This window comes from Rhinopithecus bieti, unplaced genomic scaffold (assembly GCF_001698545.2).
Source record: "Rhinopithecus bieti isolate Rb0 unplaced genomic scaffold, ASM169854v2 scaffold_28163, whole genome shotgun sequence".
Classification (NCBI taxonomy): domain Eukaryota; kingdom Metazoa; phylum Chordata; class Mammalia; order Primates; family Cercopithecidae; genus Rhinopithecus; species Rhinopithecus bieti.
This window is the reverse complement of record NW_016813718.1, coordinates 1,391,549-1,403,316: the sequence shown is the minus strand read 5'-3', so window position 1 is coordinate 1,403,316 and position 11,768 is coordinate 1,391,549. Positions and strand designations below refer to the sequence as shown.

Sequence of the window (11,768 nt, the reverse complement as noted above, 5' to 3'; positions counted from 1 at the left end):
CGGGCGCGGTGGCTCAAGCCTGTAATCCCAGCACTTTGGGAGGCCGAGACGGGCGGATCACGAGGTCAGGAGATCGAGACCATCCTGGCTAACACGGTGAAACCCCGTCTCTACTAAAAATACAAAAAAACTAGCCGGGCGAGGTGGCGGGCGCCTGTAGTCCCAGCTACTCCGGAGGCTGAGGCAGGAGAATGGCGTAAACCTGGGAGGCGGAGCTTGCAGTGAGCTGAGATCCGGCCACTGCACTCTAGCCCGGGCAACAGAGCAAGACTCCGTCTAAAAAAAAAAAAAAAAAAAAAAAAAATTTAGTCTTTGAGACCACCAAATGAAGAGAATGGCCTCAAGTTTAGATCAGTCTGTGGGTGGGAACTGTTGGCATGTGATTCTGATCTTTTATGTTCTTGATGTAAGGTATAAGAATTGAGGCAACTCCAAACTATTTACTGTATCAGTTTAATTAGAAAGTTAATTAGATTGAAATAGAAATCTTGACCTATGAGACCCTGTATTCTTTGGCTGTCGCTGCCCCTCTCTGACCTCCACTTTTGCTGAAAGCAGGTGGGAGCTCTGCCTTGCTTACTTGGCACAAAGCACAGTGGGCTCTTGGTTGTTTCTCCCTGCAGCCACCTTAGGAGGACCGTTTATTTGTATCCATCCTACCCCTTACCCCTTGCTCTTTTTTCCATATCATTTATCACCTTCAAATACACTTACTGTGTTTGTTTCCATTACCTGTCTTCCTAGAGCATCAGCTGTAGTGATCTTTGTTTTGTCCAGTTATGCATTCTGAATGCCTTAGAATAGTTGTTGGCACATAGTTAAAGGCATTCACTAAATACTTGTTGAATTAATTAATTTCTGAAATGTCTGATGTTAATGCTTATACATACATTGCTTTATTATATACAAACTGCTTCAATTCATTCATTTTACAAATAATTTTGAGGGTACTTTTAGACAGTGAGAATGCAAGGATGATAAACAGGTCTAGTGCAGACAGACATCAGCCATACAGTTCCACAAGTAAAAGTAAAATTGCAGCTGTGCTAAGTTTAGAAATGTCACAGCATGGTGCTCTGGAAACCTAACCTGGGATTCACATTTGTTACCCTTCTGAGCCTCACATAACCTTACACCTTAAGGTAGCTAAATCATGCGTTGTTGTCTTGAGGCACACAGTAGCTAAATGATTGGGTTGCACATCTAGGTGAACATGGATTATTTCACACTCCTTTATCATTTCATTGCCATTTACTTCCAAAATGCCCCCGTCCTCCATCCTCACCTCCTCCCTCCCCCTACCTATTGTCAGCACAGAGTCATCCATGTAATAGCGAGTCTCTGGGGATGACTGTGTTGTGAGAGATGGGAGTCTTTGTAATTTCACAAAATGGTAGTTTGAATGGCTAATTGAAATATTTACATAGGGTCTTTATTTCTGAAGGGATATGAAAAAGATACGTTATTTTAGGTAATTCATTAAGCAAATACTATTGAGTACCTGTTATGTACCGGCCACTATGCTAGGCTCAGAGATAGAACTGTGAACAAGATGGACACGGTCTCTACCCATACATGGTCTACATTCTCATGAGGGAGACACCCGGAAAGACAAGTTGACAGGCATAAAGAAAACAGTAATAGTAATGCATTGTGTTAACTTCTAAGAAGGCAACAGGCTTGACATAGAGAATGACAGGTCATTTCCTTTAGGTAGGGTGGGAGAGGACATTAAAGTTGAGGCCTAAAGGATGAGGGAGAGGGAACCATGGGAAGAGAAGCCAAAGGAGTATTCTAGATAAAGGCCCTGGGAAGATCAGAGGTGAAATTGGCTAGGTACGGAAAGTTAACATGATGGGAAAATCCAAATAATGATTTAAAAATACTTGAAGGCAGGCCTGGTGGCTCAGGCCTGTAGTCCCAGCTGCTCAAGAGGGTGAGGCAGGAGGATTGCTTGAGCCTGGGGGTTTGAGACCAGCTTGTGCAACGTAACAAGACCCCCCGTCTCTTAAAAAAACCAAAGCAAGGCGGGATGCGGTGGCTCACGCCTGTAATCCCAGGACTTTTGGAGGCTGAGGTGGGTGGATCACCTGAGAGGAGTTTGAGACCAGCCTGGCCAGTGTGGTGAAACCCTGTCTCTACTAAAAATACAAAATTAGCCGGGCGTGGTGGCGCATGCCTGTAATCCCAGCTACTTGGGAGGCTGAGGCAAGAGAATCGCTTGAACCCAAGAGGCGGAAGTTGCAATGAGCTGAGATCGCGCCATTGCACTGCGGCCTGGGCAATAGAGCGAAACTCCCTCTCAACAAACAAAAAAACCAAAACAAAACCACCTCTGAACTGAAAATACTTACTCTGTTCTGATTGATAAGCTAGGAAAAAAAGGCTACTTGGAAGGCTGAGGCAGGAGGATCGCTTGAACCAGGGAGTTGGAGGTTGCAGTGAGCTGAGATCACGCCACTGCACTCCAGCCTGGCAACAGAACGAGACTCCATCTAAAATATATATATATATATATATATGTGTGTGTGTGTGTGTGTGTATATATATGTATATATATATATATATGTATATGTATATATAAAAATGAACTTAATTGCTGTAATGCACTTAGTCTCAAACCTTGTACTTATTTCATTAAATGCCATTAACAGTTGCAGACTGGCACTGGGCTGTAGACCCATGAGTAACCATGCTTCAGAAGGATGCTGGAGAGGGTGTGTTTGTAGAGGGGAAGAGGAATATGGTAGCCATAAGCTACCTAGTAGCCAAGTGAGTGCATGGTCAAGAAGAGACTATTTATGGCTGGGGCGGTGGCTCACGCCTGTAATCCCAGCACTTTAGGAGGCCGAGGCGAGTGGATCACGAGGTCAGGAGATCGAGACCATCCTGGCTAACATGGTGAACCCTCGTCTCTACTAAAAATACAAAAAATTAGCCGGGCATGGTGGCTGGCGCCTATACTTGCAGCTACTCAGGAGGCTGAGGCAGGAGAATGGCGTGAACCCGGGAGGCGGAGCTGGCAGTGAGCCGAGATCGCACCACTGCACTCCAGCCTGGGTGACAGAGCAAGACTCCGTCTCAAAAAAAAGAGAAGAGACTATTTATTTTGAACCAGGCTCCCCGCCCCCCTAAGCAAGTTTAAATAATAATTTAATTAGCTTTGTATAGCATCCCTATTGGAGGAACTCACTAGTGAGGCAGAAAAAAATATGCCTTGAAACTATTGATTTGGATTTTTTATTTTATTTTTTTGAGACGGAGTGTCACTCTGTCACCCATGCTGGAGTGCAATGATGTGGTCTTGGCTCACTCCAACCTCCACCTCCCAGGTTCAAGCAATTCTGCCTCAGCCTCCTGAGTAGCTGGGACTACAGGTGTGTGCCACCACACCTGGCTAATTTTTGAATTTTTAGTAGAGACAGGGTTTTACTATTTTGGCCAGGCTGGTCTAGAACTCCTGACCTTGTGATCCCCCTGCCTTGGCCTCCCAAAGTGTTGGGATTATAGGCATAAGCCACCACGCCCAGCCTGGATTTTTAATGTCTCAAGAAGAGACAAAAATCACATTGAAAATCCAAAGCAACAGTTTCAAGGCATATCTCAAAAAGACAAAATCTCAAGAAGACAGAAATGACTAAGAGCTTATATTTGAAGTCACTGATAGATTTTTTTTTATTTACATGGAAATCCTGGCCTGTTCAGTTAGCAGACTGCTGGATCATTACTTCTGGAGAATGTATTTGATCACAGTATTATGAAATATAGAAGCACTTTGGTTAGAAATTTAATATGATTTCAATTTTAAGGGGCACTGTTTCCACAGGACTATTTTTTAATCTAAAATACTGCTGCTGAACTTCATAAAATTGACACATTTACTGCAGAACTTATATATTCTTCTTTGTATTTGAGTATATCTGTAAGACCGGATAAATTTCTGAAAATTTGTTCTCACATTTATTTGAAAATGGAAATCACAATAGCATTTTATTATAATCTGTGTGTTTTTACAGGGAACTTTGTGATGAATGATTGACCTTCTTGAGAGCTCTCAAAATTCTAGAGAATAGGAGAGCAGGAGCCTGGGCCCCAGCTGGAGTAAATGACAGCATAACTGAATTTTTTTTGAAGCCATCATACTTTGGAAGAACCTAACTGAATATTGATTGCATTGTAGACTAGCCAAAAAGAAATGGGAGTTTCAGTGTTCATAACTCAAGGTTTTTAATATGTTTAGTTGTGGAGGTAAACTAAGTACTGCTTTAGAATATTGACTCTTTTTTATTTTTTTTTTTGAGACGGAGTCTCGCTCTATCGCCCAGGCTGGAGTGCAGTGGCCAGATCTCAGCTCACTGCAAGCTCCGCCTCCCGGGTTTACGCCATTCTCCTGCCTCAGCCTCCCGAGTAGCTGAGACTACAGGCGCCTGCCACCTCGCCCGGCTAGTTTTTTGTATTTTTTGGTAGAGACGGGGTTTCACGGTGTTAGCCAGGATGGTCTCGATCTCCTGACCTCGTGATCCACCCGTCTCGGCCTCCCAAAGTGCTGGGATTACAGGCTTGAGCCACCGTGCCCAGCCAGAATATTGACTCTTAAGAGATTCGTAGACTTCCTTGGGCTAGAGAATGCCTTTCCAGGTCACCTGGTCTATTCGGTATGATGGCTGCTTCCCACCTGCAGAACTTCACTGTCCATGGAACATGGGATACTTAGGGGAGGGCTTGGTGATTTTACACTTAGCTTGTGCTTTCTGGGAATGGGTTTGGACAAGGTATGTTTACATGACTGAAATAAATTATTTCCGTCAGTTGTGGCTTTAAAAACTGGGGGGATTAGTTTCTTTTCTTTTTTTTTTTTTTTAAAGGCTAGTTAATTGAAGCAGTAGGGAGGATTAGTTTCTTAAAGCTAATCAGTGTTAACTGTGTCTGGCTTTAATCATTAAAGGGTCTAATCAGTTTAGTTTACTTAATGCCAGTATTATTATATGTTTGACATTCCAGTTGTGCTTGGAAGCAGAACAAATGTTGCTCATCCTTATTTGAATTTTTTAGCTCTGTGGTTATCCTGCAGTTGTGGTTGGCACCAGTATTAATGAGCACGATCATATAATTGTGCTGTATCTAGTTTTGTTTTATAAATTATTTGACTCTAATATTCAGTACAAATGACTTTTATTTTTCTTATCTCTTAGACTGCAAGTGGCAACGTGGAAGCAAAAGTAGTATGCTTTTATAGACGACGTGATATTTCCAACACACTTATAATGCTCGCAGATAAGCATGCTAGTAAGTTGTTTTTCTCTGATTAAAAAATGTTTGTCTTGTGTTTTCATAATGAGGTGCAGAGATGCTTTTCTTACCTGAAGCCTTTTGCTTGTCCATTTATCTTCATTGTAGTTTTGATGGGAGTAAAATGAGTGATACTAACTGAAAACAAACACTGGTGTTTGGTTTTAGTGTATATATGTGTGTATGTCATTATATGTGTGTGTGTGTATGTATGTATATAACTTTTTTTTTTTTTTTTTGAGACAAAGTTTGCTCTGCCACCCAGGCTGGAGCGCAGTGGTGTGATCATGGCTCACTGCAGCCTCAAAATCACGGGCTCAAGTGAGCCTCCTGCCTCATCCTTGCAAAGTGCTGGGATTACAGGTGTGAGCTATCAGGCCTGGCCTAGTATATAGTTTTTTAGGTTGCATCACATTTATTAATTGGTGAAAATGTTGACATAGAAACCTTTGTAAATAGGCTTTAGCAAATGATCTGGGCAGTGTCTTGCCATCTCCTGTTTTCAGTGGTGGATTTTTCTTTTAAATAGAGATGGAGACTTGCTATGTTGCCCAGGCTGGTCTTGAACTCTAGGCCTCAAGTAATCTCTCACCTTGGCCTCTCAAAGTGCTGGGATTACATGCATGAACTGCTGGGCCTGGCCCACTGATGGTTTTGTAAGGATACAGATAGGAGGAAATTTATACTTCACTGTTTTGGAGGATGTTTTCTCTCTGCTAAAATAGCTGAATAATACTTAGTTTTTTTGGCGAGGGGACTAGGTCTTGCTCTGTTGCCCAGGCTGGAAAGTGCAGTGGCACAATAATGGCTCACTGCAGGTCGACCTCCCAGGCTCAAGCAATACCCCCACCTCAGCCTCCAGAGTAGCTGGGTCCACAGGTGTGTACCACAACACCAGGCCAATAAAAAAAAAAAACACGTGTTACAGAGATAGTCTCCCTATGTTTCTCAGGCTGGTCTGGAACTCTTGGGCTCAAGTGATCCTCCTGCCTTGGTTTTCCAAAGTGCTGGGATTATTGGTGTGAGCTACCATGCCCAGCCAGATATTTTTTTCCCTCATCTTTTAAGTTCAGGGGTACATGTGCAGGATGTGCAGGTTTCATTATTTATTTAGTTAATTTTATTTATTATGTATTTTGAGATGCAGTCTCGCTCTGTCACCCAGGCTGGAGTGCAGTGGCACTGTCTCGGCTTACTGCAACCTCTGTCTCCCAGGTTCAAGTGATTTTCCTGCCTCAGCCTCCCAAGTAGCTGGGAGTACTGGCTAATTTATGTATTTTTAGTAGAGACAGGGTTTCACCACGTTGGCCAGGCTGGTCTCGAACTCCTGATCTCAGGTGATCTACCTGCCTTGGCCTCCCAAAGTGCTGGGATTATAGGCATGAGCCGCTACTCCCGGCCTATTATTTTGATTATTATTATTTTTTGAGACGGAGTTTCACTCTTGTTGCCCAGGCTGGAGTGCAATGGCGTGAACTAGGCTCACCACAACCTCCACCTCCCGGGTTCAGGCGATTCTCCTGCCTTAGCCTCCCTAGTAGCTGGGATTACAGGCATGTGCCACCATGCCTGGCTAATTTTGTATTTTTAATGAGGTGGGGTTTCTCCATGTTGGTCAGGCTAGTCTTGAATTCCCGACCTCAGGTGATCTGCCCGCCTTGGCCTCCCAAAGTGCTGGGATTACAGGCATGAGCCACCACGCCTGACCTTAAATTTAAAGAAAATTTTAGCCAGTTTGAATTTTCAAAAGAACAATAAACACACTGAAGTGATTTAAATTTCAAGACAGAAAGTACATTATGTTGAAAGCTATTTTTTTTCTCTACAAAAATGTAGTGAGACTCTAGGAACTTATGTAGGTGGATTTTGCAGTTTGATACTTTGTTTCTTTTCTTTTTTTTTTTTTTTTTTTTTTGAGATGGAGTCTGGCTCTGTCACCCAGGCTGGAGTGCAATGACATGATCTCTGCTCATTGTAACCTCTGCTTCCCAGCTTTAAGTGATTCTCCTGCCTCAGCCTCCCAAGTAGCTGGTATTACAGGAATGCACCACCAAGTCCCGCTAATTTTTGTATTTTTAGTGGAGACAGGGTTTCACCATGTTGGCCAGGCTGGTGTTGAACTCCTGACCTCAAGTGATCCACCCACCTTGGGAATGCTGGGATTACAGGTGTGAGCCACCGCACCTGGCCAGTTTGATACTTTGATTTATAATCACTATGGTCTTGAGGATCCTGAAGCTTTTAAAATGTTCTGGTATGGGTATAAGGAAGAATGCTGTTTGCAAAGGTTTGTTCTGAGTTTGCTTGAGAGTCGTTGCCCCACTGTGTTGTAGATTTAGCCAGGCAAGTTAGTTGTCTCGTAAGTTAAATTCTTACTGTATTTTCTCCTGTAGTTCATAGTGTTTTTCTGTTTCTGTATAGAAAGTGTTCATTATTTCAATTAATTGCTGACATGTAAAAGAAAAAAGTGTTCATTATTATATGAGTTCTGTCATGTTTACAAATTATATATTCAGCATATCAAGGGCTTCACATTTGCTACTGATAATGAGAACAAAATATTGCTTTAAAAGCACCAGGCTCCTAGCCTCAAGGGATCCTCACAAAGTGCTGGGATTACAGGTGTGAGTCACCATGGCTGGTCCCAAATTGCTTTTTTTTTTCCCCCTTTATGCTTTTTTTTTTTTTTTGGAGACAGGGTCTGGCTCTGTTGCCTAGTCTGGAGTGCAGTGGCGGGATCATAGCTCATAGCAGCCTTGAATCAAGCCTTGGCACAAAGGATCTTCCTGCCTCAGCCTTTAGAGTAGCTGGGAGTACAGGTGCATCCCACCATGCCTAGCTAATTAAAAAACATTTTTTTGGTAGAAATGGGGTCTTGTTATGTTGCCAGGGTAGGTCTCAAACTCTTGGCCTCAAGCAATCCTCCCATCTCGGCCTCCCAAAATGTTGAGATTACAGGTGTGAGGCACCACACCCAACTAGCAACAACCTTAGAAGCTAGATTATGAGCATGATTAAATCCAAAGTATATGAATATAAATGAGATTTTAAAAAATATTTTATTTTATTATCTATTTATTTATTTAGAGACAGAGTTTCACTCTTGTTGCCCAGGCTGGAATGCAATGGCATGATCTCGGCTCACTGCAACTTCCACCTTTCATGTGCAAGCAATTCTCCTGCCTCAGCCTCCCGAGTAGCTGGGATTTACTTTCAAAGGCAACTATATATCTAGGAATGGTGGAGTTAGATGTATCTTACTGTATTTCTGTCGTATTGACTAAAACATCAGGTGCAGAGAGCACATAAAGTTGTCTGAAGAGTTCATGTTTTTTTTTTTTTTTTTTTTGAAGACGCCGCATCGCTTCGCTCCTGTCTCCCCAGGCTGGGATGCAGTGGCCGGATCTCAGTCACTGCAAGTTCCTGGCCGTCCGGGTTACGCCATTCTCTCGCCTCAGCCTGCCCAAGTAGCTTGGGACTACAGCGGACCGCCACATCGCCCGGCTAAGTTTTTGTATTGTCTTTTAGTAGAGACCGGAGGTTTCCCGTGTTAGCCAGGATGGGTCCGATTCCTGACCTCGTGATCCGCTGTCTCGGTCCTCCCAACAGTGCTGGGCATTACAGGCTTGAGCCACCGCGCGCCGCAAGACGTTCATGTTTTATGAGGAGTTTTTTAGGGAGGGTTAATGGAGAAAGTGTTGTTAGAATGAGTTCAAAAACTGTGAGTCCTGAGTGTGGGATGCACTTAATTTCCTGAACTTAGTTTTTTCCATTTAAAACACTCTTCTGATTATGGACTCTTATTTTTGTATTTATTATTTATTTATTTATTTGAGACGAAGGTTCTGCGCCTCTGTTGCCCAGGCTGGAGTGCAATGGCTGGATCTCAGCTCCACGTGCAAGCTCCTGCACCTCCCGCGGCTCTCTCGCCATTCTCCTGCCTCAGCCTCCCCGAGTAGGCTGGGATTACAGGCGCCCGCCACCTTCGCCCGGGCTAGCTTTTGTTTGTATTTTTTTGGCTACGAGACGGGGTTTCCACCAGTGTGTGCCTGTTTTTTGTGGATTGTGGTCTTGATCTTCTGACTTTATTTCCGTATCTGCCCGTCTTGTTCCTCCCAAAGTGCTGGGATTACAGCTTGAGCCCACCGCCGCGCCGGCCCCTCTTTTTTGTATTTTTTGAGATAGAGTCTCGTTCTGTTGCCCAGGCTGGAGTGCAGTGGCACAATCTTGTCTCACTGTAGCCTTCCTGGTTCAAACAATTCTGATGCCTCAGCCTCCGAAGTAGCTGAGAGTATAGGCGCATGCCACCACGCCTGGCTAATTTTTGTATTTTTAGTAGAGATGGGGTTTCACCATGTTGGCCAGGCTGGTCTCCAACTCCTGGGCTCTCAAGTGATCCTCCTGCCTTGTGCTCCCAAAGTGCTGTGAGAGCCACTGCGCCTGGCCATTATGGACTCTTTTTCTTTTTTTTTTTTATTGAGACGGAGTCTCGCTCTGTCACCCAGGCTGGAGTGCAGTGGCCGGATCTCAGCTCACTGCAAGCTCCGCCTCCTGGGTTTACGCCATTCAAGCAATTCTCCTGCCTGAGCCTCCTGAGGAGCTGGAAGTACAGGCATGTGCCACCACACCTGACTAATTTTGTAGTTTTAGTAGAGACAGGGTTTCTCCATATTGGTCAGGCTGATCTTGAACTCCCGACCTCAGGTGATCTGCCCACCTCTGCCTCCCAAAGTGCTGGATTACAGGTGTGAGCCACTGCGCCTGGCTTACAGACTCTTAAAAAAAAAAGCAAACTTATTATTACAGAAAACTTTCATCATGTACAAGCAGAGAATACAATATGCCTGGTGTTTCCATCACTGTGTATTAACAGTGATCCATACATGATCAATTTTGATTCATCTAGACCCCTACTCGCTAGCCCATTAGTTTGAAGCACGTCAAAGAAGCCTTACCTTTTTATCTGTAAATATTTCAGTACTTACTTCTAAAAGGTCATAACGTCTTTCAGTCTTAAAGTGTCCAAGTGTGTAAGGAACTCTCATGCCATTTACTCAGATTCAACAGTTGTTAACATTTTGCCCTATTGGCTTTATCATGCTATATATAATGCAAACATACATATATTATTTTCTGAACCATTTAAGAGTAAGTTGGAGACTTCAGTGTATTTTTTTTTTTTTTTTTGAGATGGAGTCTAGCTCTGTTGCCCATAGTTGAATAAAAAATTACATAAACCTAACACTTTGGGAGGCTGAGGCAGGATGATTACATGAACCCAGGAATTAGATACCAGCCTGGACAGCACAGGAAGATCCCATTTCAACAACAACAAAAAGAAAAGATTAGTTGGGTGTGATAGCACACAGCTCTGGTCCCAGCTACTCAGGAGACTGAGGCAGGAGGATTGCTTGAGCACAGGAGATTGAGGCTGCAGTGAGCTGTGTTCATACCACTGCACTCCACCCTGGGTGACAAAGGGAGACCCTTTCTCTTGGGGGGGAAAAATGGATTAAGAGACCTAGAAAATAAGTCCAGAAGCCATAAGTTTTTTTGTTTTGTTTTGTTTTTTTTTTTGAGACGGAGTCTTGCTGTCACCCAGACTTGAGTGTGGTGGCACAATCTCGGCTCACTGCAATCTCCACCTCCTGGGTTTAAGCAATTCTCCTGTCTTAGCCTCCCGAGTAGCTGGGATTATAGGTGTGCACCACCATGCCTGGCTAATTTTTGTATTTTTAGTAGAGATTGGGTTTCACCATGTTGGCCAGGCTGGTCTCGACCTCAGGTGATCCGCTCTCCTTGGCTTCCCAAAGTGCTGGGATTACAGGTGTGAGCCACCATGCCCAGCCTCATAAGAGTTAAGATATAAAAATAAATGATGTCAGTTCAGAGCCAAAAATAAGAAACGAAAAAATGAGAAAAGGGGAGATTATTAAAAATAAAAACATTGTAAGTTGAGTTTAGTAACAATATGAAAGACCAAATGAAGATTCTTTTTTTCTTTCTTTTTGAGACAGAGTTTCACTCTGTCACCCAGGCTGGAGTGCAGTGGTGCAATCTCGGCTCCCTGCAACCTCTGCCTCGTGGGTTCGAGTGATTCGCCTGCCTCAGCCTTCTGAGTAGCTGGAACTACAGGTGCACGCCACCACTCCTGGCTAATTTTTGTATTTTTGTAGAGACTGGGTTTCGCCATGTTGGCCAGCATGGTCTCGAACTTCTCACCTCAAGTGATCCACCTGCCTTGGCCTCCCAAAATGCTCGGATTAGAGGCATGAGCCACTTTGCATGGCCCCATCTTGTATTTTATTTTATTTATTTAGTTATATATAATTATAGTTCTACCTACAGAGGAGGGTGAGATAGGAGAATCACTTGAGTCCGGTATTTCAAGGTTGGAATGAACTATGACTGAGCAATTGCATTCCAGCCTGGGCAATAGAGTGACACCTATGTCTCTTAAAAAAAAAAAAAAAAAAAAA

At 43.5% G+C, this 11,768-nt stretch overlaps 1 protein-coding gene across 1 annotated transcript in view; it reads left to right on the top strand.

Moving 5' to 3' along the window:
* The window catches only part of LOC108513206 (translation initiation factor IF-2-like), a 90,812-nt gene extending 85,526 nt beyond the window's left edge, over positions 1–5,286 (top strand). Inside the window, exon 4 of the mRNA XM_017848896.1 lies at positions 5,193–5,286. The gene's annotated coding sequence lies outside the window, so the exon portion shown is untranslated. The remainder of the gene's footprint in view (positions 1–5,192) is intronic.
* The last annotated feature ends 6,482 nt before the right edge of the window (positions 5,287–11,768 follow it).